At 41.4% G+C, this 15,238-nt stretch overlaps 1 pseudogene; it reads left to right on the top strand.

Annotated features, from left to right (window-relative positions):
• The first annotated feature begins 622 nt into the window (after positions 1–622).
• On the top strand, positions 623–5,049 carry LOC109547484 (polyadenylate-binding protein 4 pseudogene; annotated as a pseudogene).
• The last annotated feature ends 10,189 nt before the right edge of the window (positions 5,050–15,238 follow it).

The raw sequence follows: 15,238 nt of genomic DNA on the forward strand, positions 1-15,238 counted from the left end.
ATCTACAGTTAAACATATAAAGAAGGAACCACAACAAGATGGGTAGAATGGGCAGAGTCATGGTATAGTCACGTCCCATACCCTGGGGTGGGTGACCCACAAATGGGAGAATAATTATAATTGCAGAGGTTCTCCCCAAGGAGTGAGGGGTCTGAGCCCCACATCAGTCCCCAGAATGTTTGGCTTTGAAGGCCAGCGGGGCTTATTGTGAGAGTACCACAGGATTGAGGGAAATAGGGACTCCACTCTTAAGGGCATACCCAAAATTTCACATGCTCCAGGACCCAGGGCAGAAGCAGTAATTTGACAGGAGCCTGGGTCAGACCTACCTGCTGATCTTGGAGAGGCAAAAGCCAACTGGAGCATACCTTGGGGACATAGACACTGGTGCAGCCATTTTTGGAAACTCTTTCTACCACGTGGACACTGGTGCTGGCCGGTGCCATTTTGGAGTCCTCCCTCTAGCTTATTAGCCTCGGGACCAGCCCCAGCCTGACACAACAGCATGTAGGTACAAACACAGGGACTCCTCAAGCCAAGCAACTAACTGGGTGTGGACACAGACACACCCACCAGCAGAGAGGCTGCCTTAAGACCTCCTGAGCCCAGGCCACCCCTGGATATGGCTCTGCTCACCAGAGGACCTGGGACCCAGCTCCACATACCAGTGCATAGGCATGAGACCCAGGACCCCAGACGCCTGCAGCCAGAGACTCAGACCCAGCGCCATCCACCAGTTGGCAGGTACCAGCCCCAGAACCCCTGGCCCTGCCCAGCATCAAGTCTGCTTTAACCTTGGGACCAGCCTCACCACCAGTGGACAGACAAAAGCTTCGGGACACCCCAGACCACTCAGCCAGGTGTGTCAGGAATCAACGCCACCCATCAGTGATCCAACACCAGCTGTGGGACACCTGGGCCTGGCAGACCCTAGGACCTGGCTTTTCCCATCAGTGGGCCAGCAGTAGCCCAAGCACCTGGTTTCACCCACTGGTGGGTGAGCACCGGCCTCAGGATCTCCTGGACCCCAATGTTGCCCACCAGTGAAACAGGACTAGCTCCAGTAACTTCCAGGGTTCTGCAGTCAGATGCCTGATGATCCAGCCCTGCCAATCAGTGGCTGGCAGCCCCCACACAAGGCAGTGCTTGGCAACCAGTTGGACAGAGGGCCAAGTAAGTCAAGCAGACCACCTACAGGAGTCAGCCCACTACAACAGAAGGATCCCCACAGCCCACATAGGGGAGCACCCCTAGAGATGAGTACATTGCAGAGACATGTAGGATGTCTCCTACAAAAGGCCACTTCTCCAAGGTCAGAAAACATAACCAACCTACCAGTTACATAGAAATAAAACAGCAAGTGGGGCAGAATGAGGCAACAGAGGAACATGTTCCAAACTAAGGAACAAGGTAAAACCCCAGAAGAAGAACTAAGTGAAGCTGAGATAGGAAATCTACCCGAGAAAGAATTCAGGGTAATGGTCATAATGATGATGAAAGACCTCAGGAAAAGAATGAGTGCACCCCACTGGTGGGTGAGGCTAGTCTCAAGGCTAGAGCAGACTGGATTGTGGGCGGGGCCAGGGATTGTGGGGCCGGTTCCTGCTCACTGGTAGGTGATGCTAGGTCTCAGAGTCTCTGGCTGCAGGGCCCTGGGGTCCCAGGTTTAGAAGAATGAGTGCACATTGAAGTTTTTAACAAAGTGTTTGAAAGTATAAAGAACAACCAACAGAACTGAAGGATACAGTAACTGAAATGACAAATACACTAGAAGGAATCAGCTGTAGACTAAATGATACAGAGGAATGGATTAGTGAGGTAGAAGACAGAGTAGTAGAGATCACTGATGTTGAACAGAAAAAAGAAAAAAAGAATAAAAAGAAATGAGGACAGTGTAAGAGATCTCTGGGACAACACCAAGTGTATGACAGTTCACATTATAGGAGTCCCAGAAGAAGAGAGAGACAAAGGGGCTGAGAATATATTTGAAGACATAATAACTGAAAACTTCCCTAACCTGGGAAAGGAAACAGACATCTAGACACTTAGAGAAGAGTTAACAACTATTCTTCTCAAACTATTACAAAAAATTCCAGAGGAAAAAATACTTCCGAACTCATTCTATGAGGCCAGCATCACCCTGATACCAAAATCAGATGAAGATATCACACAAAAAGAAAATTACAGGTCAATAATACTGATGAATATAGATGCAAAAATCCTCAACAAAATATTAGCACACCAAATCCAACAATACATTAAAAAGGTCATACATCATGATCAAGTGGGATTTATCCCAAGGATGCAAGTATGGTTCAATATCTGCAAATCTATCTATGTGATATATTAACAAATTGAAGAATAAAAACCACATTGTCATCTCAATAATGCAGAAAAAGCTTTTGATAAAATTCAACATACATTTGTGATAAAAAGCTCTCCAGAAAGTGGTATACAGGGAACATACCTTAACATAATAAAGGCCATATATGATAAACTCACAGCTAACATCATACTCAGTGGTGAAAAGCTGAAAGCATTTCTTCTAAGATCAGGAACAAGACAAGTATGTCCACTCTCACCACTTTTATTCAACATAGTTTTGGAAGTCCTAGCCACAGCAATCAGACAGGGAAAAAAAAAAAGGAATCCAAATTGGAAAGAACGAAGTAAAGCTGTCACTGCTTGCAGATGTCATAATACTATACACAGAAAATCCTAAATCAGTGGGAAAGTAATTTTCTTTGGCCATCCACAGAAGAAAGTGGAATGGCAGGCTGATTTAAAGCTGAAATTTGAACAGCTGAAACAGGAAAGAAGTAGTTGCTATCAGGGGCTCAATCTCTACATTAAGAACTTGGGTGATACCATTGATGATGAGAAGTTAAGAGTTTCCTCCTTTTTTTTTTCACATCTTTATTGGAGTATAATGGCTTTACAATGTCGTGTTAGTTTCTGCTGTACAACAAAGTGAATCAGCTATACATATACATATGTCCCCATATCCCTTCCCTCTTGAGCCTCCCTCCCACCTTCCCTATCCCACCCCTCTAGGTCATCACAGAGCATTGAGTTGATCTCCCTGTGCTATGCAGCAGCTTCCCACTAGCTATCTATTTTACATTTGGTAGTGTATGTATGTCAATGCCACTCTCACACTTCGTCCTAGCCTCCCCTTCCCCCTCCGTGTCCTCAAGTCCATTCCCTACGTCTGCGTCTTTATTCCTGCCCTGCCACTAGGTTCATCAGTACCATTTTTTTTTGGATTCCATATATATGCATTAGCATATGGTATTTGTTTTTCTCTTTCTGACTTACTTCACTCCATATGAAAGACTCTAGGTCCATCCACCTCACTACAAATAATTCAATTTCTTTCCTTTTTATGGCTGAGTAATATTCCATTGTATATCTGTGCCACATCTTCTTTATCCGTTCATCTGTTGATGGACATTTAGGTTGCTTCCATGTCCTGGCTATTGTAAATAGTGCTGCAGTGAACATTGTAGTACATGCATCTTTTTTTTTAATTGTTATCATTTCTTAAAAATTAATTAAGTAATTTTTTGGGTCTGTGTTGGGTCTTTATTGCTGTGCGCAGGCTTTCTCTAGTTGCAGAGAGCGGGGGCTACTCTTCGCTGCGAGGGGTGGGATTCTCATTGCAGTGGCTTTTGTTGAGGAGCACGGGTTCTAGGCACGCAGGCTCAGTAGTTGTGGCTCATGGACTCTAGAACGCAGGCTCAGTAGTTGTGGTGCACGGGCTTAGTTGCTCCATGGCATGTGGGATCTTCCCGGACCAGGGCTCAAACCCATGTCCCCTGCATTGGCAGGTGGATTCTTAACCACTGTGCCACCAGGGAAGCCCCATGTATCTTTTTGAATTATGGTTTTCTCAGGGTATATGCCCAGTAGGATCAATCACCAGTGCTAAGATGATGCTGGAGGATGGGAGAAGCAAAGGTTTGGCTTTGTCTGCTCCTCACCCCCTGAAGAGGCAACCAAAGCAGTCACTGAGTGGATGCATCGTGGGCTCCAAGTCACTGTATGTCACCCTGGCCCAGAGAAAGAAAGAGAAAAAGGCTCACCTGACCAACCAGTATATGCAGCGGGTGGCTGTGATGAGAGCTCTCCCTGCCAATACCATCTTAAATCAGTTCCAGCAGGCAGCTGGGAGCTACTTTGTGCCAGCAGTTCCACAGGCTCAGGGAGGACCTCCATATTACACACCTAACCAGTTAGCACAGCTGAGGCCTAATCCACGCTGGCAGCAACGTGGGAGACCTCAAGGCTTCCAAGGAATGCCAAGTGCTATACGCCAGTCTGGGCCTCGTCCAGCTCTTCGCCATCTGGCTCCAACTGGTAATGCTCTGGCCTCTCGCGGCCTCTCTACAACCGCTCAGAGAGTCAGGTCTGAGTGCCTGGACTGCTTGGCTATGGACTTTGGTGGGGCTGGGGCTGCCCAGCAAGGGCTGACTGACAGCTGTGAGTCTGTGAGTTCCCACAGCTGTGCAGAACTTAGCGCCTTGTGCTGCTGTTGCTGCAGCTGCTCCTTGGGCCGTTGCACCTTACGAATACGCCTCCAGTGTCCGCAGCCCTCACCCTGCCATCCAGCCCCTGCAGGCACCGCAGCCTGTGGTCCATGTGCAGGGGCAGGAGCCGCTGACTGCCTCTATGCTGACCGCAGCGCTCCCCTCCCACCGCCCCCCCCAAGGAACAGAAGCAGATGCTGGGTGAACGTTTGTTCCCGCTCATCTAGACCATGCACTCAAACCTGGCTGGGAAGATTATGGGAATGCTGCTGAGGATTGACAGCTCTACGCTGCTGCACATGCTGGAGTCCCCCGAGTCTCTCTGCTCCAAGGTAGATGAAGATGTGACAGTCCTACAGGCTCATCATGCCAAGAAAGAAGCTGCCCGGAAGGTGGGCGCTGTTGCTGCTGCTATCTCTTAGACAAGGACAAACCGATTCAAAAGCCAAATAACCCCTCATGGAATTCAGCTCAAGGTTTGAAGACTTCCTAGCTTGTCCTATGGACCTCAACACCAAGAACGACAAATTGAAAATACTACAGGTCACTTCATATCAAAAGGTCAATTATGAAATGCCTAGACATTTTCAATGAAAAGAATATATACTCTGCGTTCTGATATGGCCCAGACCGTGTTAACTTTTCTTTTTCTGTTGTGGATTTTGATTTTTTCCCCCCAGAAATTGGTTTTATTTGATGTACCCAAGTCTTAAGTTTCTGAATAAAGAAAAAAATCTCCATTAAAAAAAAAAAGTGGTGCTGGGAAAACGGGACAGCTACATTTAAAAGAATGAAATTAGAACACTCTGTAACACCATATGCAAAGATAAACTCAAAATGGATTAAAAACCTAAATGTAAGAACAGAAACCAGAAACTACTAGAAGAAAACATAGGCAGAACACTCTTTAACATAAATTGCGGCAATATTTTTTTGGATCTATCTCCTAAGGCAAAGGAAACAAAAGCAAAAAATAAACAAATGGGACCTAATTAAACTTAAAAGCTTTTTACAGCAAAGGAAACCATTGACAAAACAAAAAGACAACCTACTGAATGAAAGGAAATATTTTCAAATGATATAACTAATAAGGGGTTAATTTCCAAAACATATAAACAACTCATATAACTCAGTATCAATAAAATAAAGTGGTTAAAAAATGGGCAGAAGACTTGAATAGACATTTTTCCAAAGAAGACATACAGATGGCCAACTGGCACATAAAGAGATGCTCAACATCATTAATCATCAGAGAAATGAACATCAAAACCACAATGAGATATCACCTCACACCTGTCAGAATGGCTATCATCAAAAAGAACACAAATAACAAATGTTAGTGAGGATGTGGAGAAAAGGGAACCCTGAACACTATTGGTGTGTATGTAAATTGGTGCAGCCACAGTGGAAAATAGTATGGAGGTTCCTAAAAAAACTAAAAACTACCATATGATCCAGCAATTCCACTCCTGGGTACATATCCAAAGTGGTTACCAGTGGGGAGAGGGAAGCGGGGAGGGGAAAGATAGGGCTAGAGGATTAGGAGGTACAAACTATTATATATAAAATAAGTTACAAGGGTATATTTTATAACACAGGGAATATAGCCAACTATAATTATAGTAAAGTATAATCTTTAAAAATGGTGAGCTCAAAACTGGAAATTTATATAGTATTGTAAGTCAATTATACCTCAATAAAAAATAACAAACAAAAATGCTCCAGTGAGCACTTAATAAACCAGTTAATGATAGGGAAAGACAAAACCATGATTAAGAACTATTTGATTAGTTTGTACCTTGATAAATATTAATTGACTATAGAGATGCTCTAAAAGTAAAAAAGCTTGTACTCAAATGAACATTTTTTATAACTTAAATGAGATGATTTTCATCTGTAATTCTACCAAATATTCTTTCCTTAGTAGACCAGTGTTGAGATTAATTGATTGAAAACTCACGTATAGAATACTCCATGAGCGTTTGTCTTTTAACGAAATCTGAGGACAATACAACTTTCTTCTGATTAGTTCTGTGGGTAATTGATCAGTCAACACCAAAACAATTCTCTCATGTAAACCAATTGATCTTTTAGTATCTTAAAAGTCCATAAATTTTATAATTCAGCTCATATCTGCCCATTTGAATTCACCACAGAGGCAAGGCCTCTTGGTGATAATAGAATGAATTGATTTAGAAAAAAAAATAAGATCCAAGAATTATATACTTTTACTTCAAGTAACTCTAAGCACTTTAATTTTTTTATGTTTTAAAATTTATCTATTTATTTATTTGGCTGCGTTGGGTCTTTGTTGCTGTGCGTGGGCTTTCTTTAGTTGTGGCGAGCAGGGGCTACTCTTCGTTGCAGTGTGCAGGCTTCTCATTGAAGTGGCTTCTCTTGTGGAGCACGGGCTCTAGGCACGCGGGCTTCAGTAGTTGTGGTGCGCAGGCTCAGTAGTTATGGCTCACAGGCTCTAGAGTGCAGGCTCAGTAGTTGTGGCACATGGGCTTAGTTGCTCTGCGGCATGTGGGATCTTCCTGGAGCAGGGCTTGAACCCGTGTCCCCTGCATTGGCAGACGGATTGTTAACCACTGCGCCACCAGGGAAGTCCCCAAGTAACTCTAAGCACCTTAAACAAGAAGGTTAATCTTTAATGAGCCAATATATTAAGGCCTCTATAGTCCTTACTGAATAACCATAATAGGATAACTAAAATTTTTTTCTTTCAAAAACAACCCAAGTTAGCTACCATTTGGAATGCAGATTAAATTAGCTTTATAAAAGCTTAAATTCCTTAAATCACATTCTAATATAGATACTAAAAATCAGCAGCCAGTAGAGAGAAAGCTGGATACACTAACCTGTGGAAATTTTTGCATAATACTTTTTCCTTCACATTATTATCCAATAATTGGGATATGTAAATGTGATGTTTTAATCAACAGATATTTAAACTAGTAAACAGCATTATTAAATAATGAGCATGTTTCTTTCCCTGGAGTTTATTCATAAAGTGCAACACCACTAGATAGGTTGATGAAGTAAAATAAAAGGCACAGAAAGCTCCTTTGGGTTTATAATGTTGTAGTAAATTTTTGTGTGGGTTAGTTTTTGTTCAAAAAAAGAACATAATTTCTGTATTTTTCCTCAACTGTTAATCCTGGATTCTGAGTTCAAATCCTGTCTCTGTTTCTTACTCTGTTACCTTGAGCAAGTTATTTTTACTTTACCTGCTTCCGTTTTCCTTCTGTATATTGGAGGTAATAAAAGTATATTATAGGGCTTCCCTGGTGGCGCAGTGGTTGAGAGTCCACCTGCTGATGCAGGGGACACGGGTTCGTGCCCCGGTCTGGGAGGATCGCACATGCCACGGAGCGGCTGGGCCCATGAGCCATGGCCACTGAGCCTGTGCGTCTGGAGCCTGTGCTCCGCAACGAGAGAGGCCACAGCGGTGAGAGGCCCGCGTACGGCAAAAAATTGAAAAAAAGTATATTATATGTTTGATATGGTTGATATGATGATTGGACTACCTAATTCACAAATAGCATGTTAGAATAGTAACTGGTATGTAATGAGTGTTCAATAAATTTTAGTTACGATTATTTTATATCAATCCATTATTTGAGTTGTTGATCAAGATCTTATGCAATCGCTAAAACTAAAATTTTCAGCCTCCTATTGTGGTGACTTACATCATGTCAAAAAATATCCATGCCAATTTCACCACTACTCTCCCAGCTCTCCCAAAAATGATTGCACTTAGCTTTCATTGTGCAGAAATCGCTTTCCAATGAGGAGGTGAAGGCTACTGGGCAAGTACATGAACATGGGATTTGCTGAGGAATTTATGTGAAATGATCAAAGAGCTCTTCTGTATTGTTTCCATTTGACACATCAACTCCTCTACTACTAATTCCTCACACATAGGAGGCTGGTACTTCGTACTCACACATTGGTGCTTGTTGCTATACTGATATGGCAGACACTCTTGGTACCTGCCCAGTTCCCATTCCTTCCCTCATTCCTTGCTCATAGAGCCCAATTCTGTTCAGAGAATGGGAGGCCATGTGCTTCCGGGGAAGTTAAGGCCCACCCCAGATCTCAGGGGTGAATCTTAATTAGTTTTTCAATCATGGTATTTCTGTTCCTTTACCAGTGACTGATTTAGGAATACGTGTGTGACACAATCCAGTCAGTGATATGTGAGGGGAAATCTGCTAAGAGGATACTGGGAAGATTTTTCTCTCATTTAAAAAAGAGCACAAAGAAAGAATACCCTCTCCTCTAAGGACATTGTTATGCACGGATGGGAATCCTGCAAAAGCTGCAACCTTCTTAGGAGCCTGAGAAGAGCTAAGAGGGCAGCAGAAGGATGACATTGGTAACATTGTTGAGCCTCTGAATCAATCAGCCCACCCTGGAACTGACAGTCTTGGGCTTTGTTGTTACCTGAGAGAACACACCTCCCTTATTCTTTAAGCCAATTCTTAGACTTTAATATGCGTTCCAACCACCTGGAGGTCTTGTTAAGTACAGGTTCTGATTTTGTTGCCCAGAGAGCATGCTTTTTTAGGAAGCCCCTGAGTGACACTGATGATGCTGGCCCATAAATCTCAGTTGCAGTAACAAAGATTTAAGCCAATACACAGCTGGACAGTCTGCTACTTTCTGAAAACTTAGGGTGACAGAAAGGTAGGGTACTTTTGGTTGTGGAAGTAATTTGAAACTGAATATGAGAAAAGAGACAAAAAAGAAAGCAGACTTTGTTTCTGTGTCTGGATCTATGAACTCTGAGAAACCAGACTTGTTCTAGTGGCTAAATCAGCAGAAGACTATTGAGAAAGAGAAGCAGCAGGCAGAGAGATGCACAAACAAGATACAGGGAGAAAATACTACCTGGGGGCTGAAATTTTCTGGTTTCCAGTTCCATTCCTTCCTGAAGCCCAGCTGCATTTCTACCCTTAGAAAAACCTTTTTGCTTAAAGTATGTCAAGTTGATTTCTGTAACTTGCCATCAAATAATCCTATTTGTTAACCAATAGGATTATGTGACTATGTTTTTGGTTTTTGAATTGGAAGCTTTCCTTGACAGCAGGTAGCATTTGCTTTTACATCCCCCACAGCATGGAGTATATGCTCTAGGACTTTACCTTCATATATATACATTTAGATATATTAATATTTGTATGTATATAAATATGATATATGTTTATACACATTATGTATGTGTGCACATATAAATATAAAGTCCTAGAGTCTACATATAAATGTATTTATATACACATTATATATATTCATTTATCTATTTATTCCCCACCACCAAAAATAGTATTTGATACCTAGGAATAAACCTTCCTAAGGAGACAAAAGACCTGTATGCAGAAAACTATAAGACACTGATGAAAGAAATTAAAGATGATATAAAAAGATGGAGAGATATTCCATGTTTTGGGGTTGGAAGAATCAACATTGTGAAGATGACTATACTACCCAAAGCAATCTACAGATTCAACGCAATCTCTATCAAACTACCAATGGCATTTTTCACAGAACTAGAACAAAAAATTTCACAATTTGTATGGAAACGCAAAAGACCCCAAATAGCCAAAGCAATCTTGAGAAAGAAAAACAGAGCTGGAGGAGTCAGGCTCCCAGACTTCAGACTATACTACAAAGCTACAGTAATCAAGACAGTATGGTACTGGCACAAAAACAGAAATATAGATCGATGGAACAGGTAGAAAGCCCAGAGATAAACCCACACACATATGGTCACATTATTTGTGATAAAGGAGGCAAGAATATACAATGGAGAAAAGACAGCCTCTTCAATAAGTGGTGCTGGGAAAACTGGACAGCTACATGTAAAAGAATGAAATTATAACACTCCCTAACACCATACACAAAAATAAACTCAAAATGGATTAAAGACCTAAATGTAAGGCCAGACACTATGAAACTCTTAGAGGAAAACATAGGCAGAACACTCTATGACATAAATCACAGCAAGATCCTTTTTGATCCACCTCCTAGAGAAATGGAAATAAAAATAAACAAATGGGACCTAATGAAACTTCAAAGCTTTTACAGCAAAGGAAAACATAAATAAGACAAAAAGACAACCCTCAGAATAGGCGAAAATATTTGCAAATGAAGCAACTGACAAAGAATTAATCTCCAAAATTTACAAGCAGTTCATACAGCTCAATATCAAAAAACTATCAACCCAATCCAAAAATGGGCAGAAGACCTAAATATACATTTCTCCAAAGAAGATATGCAGATTGCCAACAAACACATGAAAGGATGCTCAACATCACTAATCATTAGAGAAATGCAAATCAAAACTACAGTGAGGTATCACCTCACACCAGTCAGAATGGCCATCATAAAAAATTCTACAAACAGTAAATGCTGGAAAGGGTGTGGAGAAAAGGGAACCCTCTTGCACTGTTGGTGGGAATGTAAATTGATACAGCCACTATGGAGAAAACTTTGGAGGTTCCTTAAAAAAATAAAAATAGAACTACCGTATGACCCAGCAATCCCACTCCTGGGCATATATCCTGAGAAAACCATAATTGAAAAAGAGTCATGTACCACAATGTTCATTGCAGCTCTACTTCCAAAAGCCAGGACATGGAAGCTAAGTGTCCATTGACAGATGAATGGATAAAGAAGATGTGGCACATATATACAATGGAATATTACTCATCCATAAAAAGAAACGAGGGGCTTCCCTGGTGGTGCAGTGGTTGAGAGTCCGCCCGCCGATGCAGGGGACACGGGTTCGTGCGCCGGTCCAGGAAGATCCCACATGCCGCGGAGCGGCTGGACCCATGAGCCATGGCCACTGAGCCTGTGCATCCGGAGCCTGTGCTCTGCAATGGGAGAGGCCACAACAGTGAGAGGCCCACATACCGCAAAAAAAAAAAAAAAAAAGAAATGAAACTGACTTATTTGTAGTGAGGTGGATGGACCTAGAGTCTGACATACAGAATGAAGTAAGTCAGAAAGAGAAAAACAAATACCATATGCTAACACATATATATGGAACCAAAAAAAAAAAAAAAGTCTGAAAAACCTAGGGGCAGGACAGGAATAAAGATGCAGACGTAGAGAATGGACCTGAGGACATGGGGAGGGGAAGGGTAAGCTGGGACAAACTGAGAGAGTGGCATGGACATATATACACTACCAAATGTAAAATAGATAGCTAGTGGGAAGCAGCCGCATGGCACAGGGAGATCAGCTCGGTGCTTTGTGACCACTTAGAGGGGTGGGATAGGGAGGATGGGAGGGAGACACAAGAGGGAGGAGAAATGGGGATATATGTATATGTATATCTGATTCACTTTGTTTTAAAGCAGTAACTAACACACCATTGTAAAGCAATTATACTCCAATAAAGATGTTTAAGAAAGACAAAAAAATGGTATTTGATAGATAACAGATGGTCAAAAAATTCTGACTTAGTGAATTAAATGATGGACACACACACTAGAAACTTACAGGAAATATATATATATAGTCCAACCAATTCTTATTCCATGGAAGTCTCCCTCATATACTTTGCTTTCACCAAATCTGTTAATACTGAGCTCCCTGTGCATATGGCTATGGTAATGAAGTAAGATGTATGTTCCTGTTAAAGTTCTAAATTTTATCTAATGTTTGTTTATCAGAAGTGTTGTTCACCAGCCAAATGAAGTGGTGCTACAATATGTCACCTGTTTTTATACCTCTTTTATCCAGATATAATTCACATACTACAAAATTCACCCAATTAAAATGTACAGTTGTTTTTACTATATTTACTGAGTTGTGCAACCATCACCACAGTCAATATTGGAATATTTTCGTCACACCAAAAAGAAACCCCATACTCTTTTTTTTTTTTTTTTTTGCGGTACGCGGGCCTCTCACTGCTGTGGCCTTTCCCGTTGCAAAGCACAGGCTCCAGACGTGCAGGCTCAGCGGCCATGGCTCACGGGCCCAGCCGCTCCGCGGCATGTGGGATCCTCCCGGACCGGGGCATGAACCCGTGTCCCCTGCATTGGCAGGCGGACTCTCAACCACTGTGCCACCAGGGAAGCCCCCCCATACTCTTTAATAGTTGTCTATGGCTGGAGACCTGGGGAGAAACGAGGAGTGACTGCTAAACAGTGTTTTCTAAATTAATTAACTAACTTTACTTAATTCATTCATTAGTTCTATTAGTGTTTTGTGGAGTTTGGTAGCATGTTGTTTATTCTCCACATGTTTGTATTTTGTCCAGTTTTCTTCTTGTAGTTGATTTAGATTTATACTATTGTGGTCAGAAAAGATGCTGGATATGATTTCAATCTTCCTAAATTTATTGAGGCTTGCTTTGTGACCCATCATGTGATCTATCCTGGAGAATGTTCCATGTGCATTTGAAAAGAATGTGCATTCTGCTGTTTTTGGATGAAATGTTCTCTATAAATCTATTATTTTCATCTGGTCCAATATGTCATTTAAAGCCAGTGTTACCATATTGATTTTCTTTCTTGATGATATATTTGTTTCAGTAAGTGGGGTATTAAGGTCCCCTAATACTATTGTATTACTGTCAATTTCTCCCTTTACATCTGTTAATATTTGCTTATATATTTAGGTGCTCCTATATTGGGCACATAAATATTTACAAGCATTATATCCTTGCATTGAATTGATCCCTTTGTCATTATATAATGGCCTTCTTTGTCTCTTGTTACAGGCTTTGTTTTGAAGTCTATTTTGTCCTGTATAAGTACTGCTATCTCAGCTTTTTTTCATTTCCATTTTCATGGAATATATCTTCTTTCATCCTTTCATTTTCAGTCTCTGTATGTTTTTAGATCTGAAGTGAGTCTCTTGTAGGCAGCATTTAGATGGTTCTTGTTTTTATCCATTCAGCCACCCTTGACTTTTGATTGGAGAGTTTAGTCCATTTACACTTAATTATTGATAGGTGTGTACTTATTGCTATTTTGTTAATTGTTTTCAAGTTGTTTTTGCAGTTATTCTCTGTTCCTTTCTTCTTCTCTCACTCTCTTCTTTTGTGATCTGATGATTTGCTTTAGTATTATGTTTGGATTCCTTTATTGTTATTTTTCATACACCTATTAAAGGTTTTAGTTTGTGATTACCATGAGGTTCATGTGTAACAACTTATGCATGTCTATTTCATTTGATGGTCACTTAAGTTCAAACTCATTCTAAAAACACATTTTTACTCACTAACTTTCATGTTTTTGATATCATATTTTACATCTTTTTGTGTACGCCTTAACTAATTTTTGTAGTTTTTTAGTTTATTTTACTACTTTGTCTTTTAACCTCCATGATAGCTTTGTAAGTGGCTGATCTACTACCTTTATTATATGTTTGCTTTTATCAGTGAGATTTTTCCTTTAATGTGTTTTCTTATTTCTAGTTATGGCCTTTTCTTTTCCTCTTAAAGAACTCCCTTTAACATTTCTCATAAGGCCAGGTTAGCAGTGATAAAGTCCTTTAGCTTTTGCTCATCTGGGAAGCTCTTTCTCTCTCCTCAAATGTGAGTCATAACCTTACTGGGTAGAGTAATACTGGATGTAATTTTTTTACTTTCAGCACTTTGATATGTCATGCCACTCCTTTCTGGTCTATAAAGTTTCTGCTGAAAAATCAACTGATAATCTTATGAGGGTTCTGTTGTATGTAACTGGTTGTTTTCATCTTGCTGCCTTTTTTGTTTTTTTTTTTTTTGCAGTACGCGGGCCTCTCACCGCTGTGGCCTCTCCCGTTGCGGAGCACAGGCTCCGGACGCGCAGGCTCAGCGGCCATGGCTCACGGGCCCAGCCGCTCCGCGGCATGTGGGATCTTCCCGGACCGGGGCACGAACCCGTGTCCCCTGCATCGGCAGGCGGACTCTCAACCACTGCGCCACCAGGGAAGCCCTCGTCTTGCTGCCTTTAAGATTCGCTCTTTATCTTTAACTTTTGACATTTTAATTATAATGTGTCTTTGTATGGGTCTCTTTGAGCTCATCTTGTTTGGGACTCTGTGCTTCTTAGACTTGGATGTCTGTTTTCTTTGCCAGGTTAGAATAGTTTTCAGCCATTATTTCTTCAAATACATTTTCTGTCTCTTTCTCTCTCTCTCCTCCTTCTGGGACCCCTATAATGCAAATATTATTCCGCTTGATGTTATCCAAAAGATCCCTTGTATTATCCTCATTTTGTTAAATTCTTTTTTTTTTTTTTGTCTTCCAACTGGGTGATTTCCACTATCTTGTCCTCCAGATCACTGAGCTGTTCTTCTGCATCACCTAATCTGCTGTTGATTCCATCTAGTGTATTTTTCATTTCAATTCTTGTATTCTTCAGCTCTGATTGGTTCTTTTTATATTTTCTGTGTCTTTTTTGAAGTTCTCACTATGTTTATCCATTCCTCTCTTCATTTTGCCCAAATTCTTTGTGCTTGTTTCTGTGTATTAGGTAGATCAGTTACAGATCCTGATCTTGAAGGAGTGGCCTTATGTAGAAGGTTTCCTATGGGGCTCAGAAGAGTAATCTCTTCTGGTCACCAGAGCCAGGTGATCCATGGGTGTCCCCTGTGGGCTGCACGTACCTTCTTATTGTGATAGTAACACAGGAGCTGCAGGTACATTGGTGGAGGAGGCTGGCCCCAGTGTGACGGGCTGTAGGGCCCAGCTGTGTGCTGGT

Source organism: Tursiops truncatus, chromosome 1, assembly GCF_011762595.2.
Source record: "Tursiops truncatus isolate mTurTru1 chromosome 1, mTurTru1.mat.Y, whole genome shotgun sequence".
Taxonomy (NCBI): Eukaryota; Metazoa; Chordata; class Mammalia; order Artiodactyla; family Delphinidae; genus Tursiops; species Tursiops truncatus.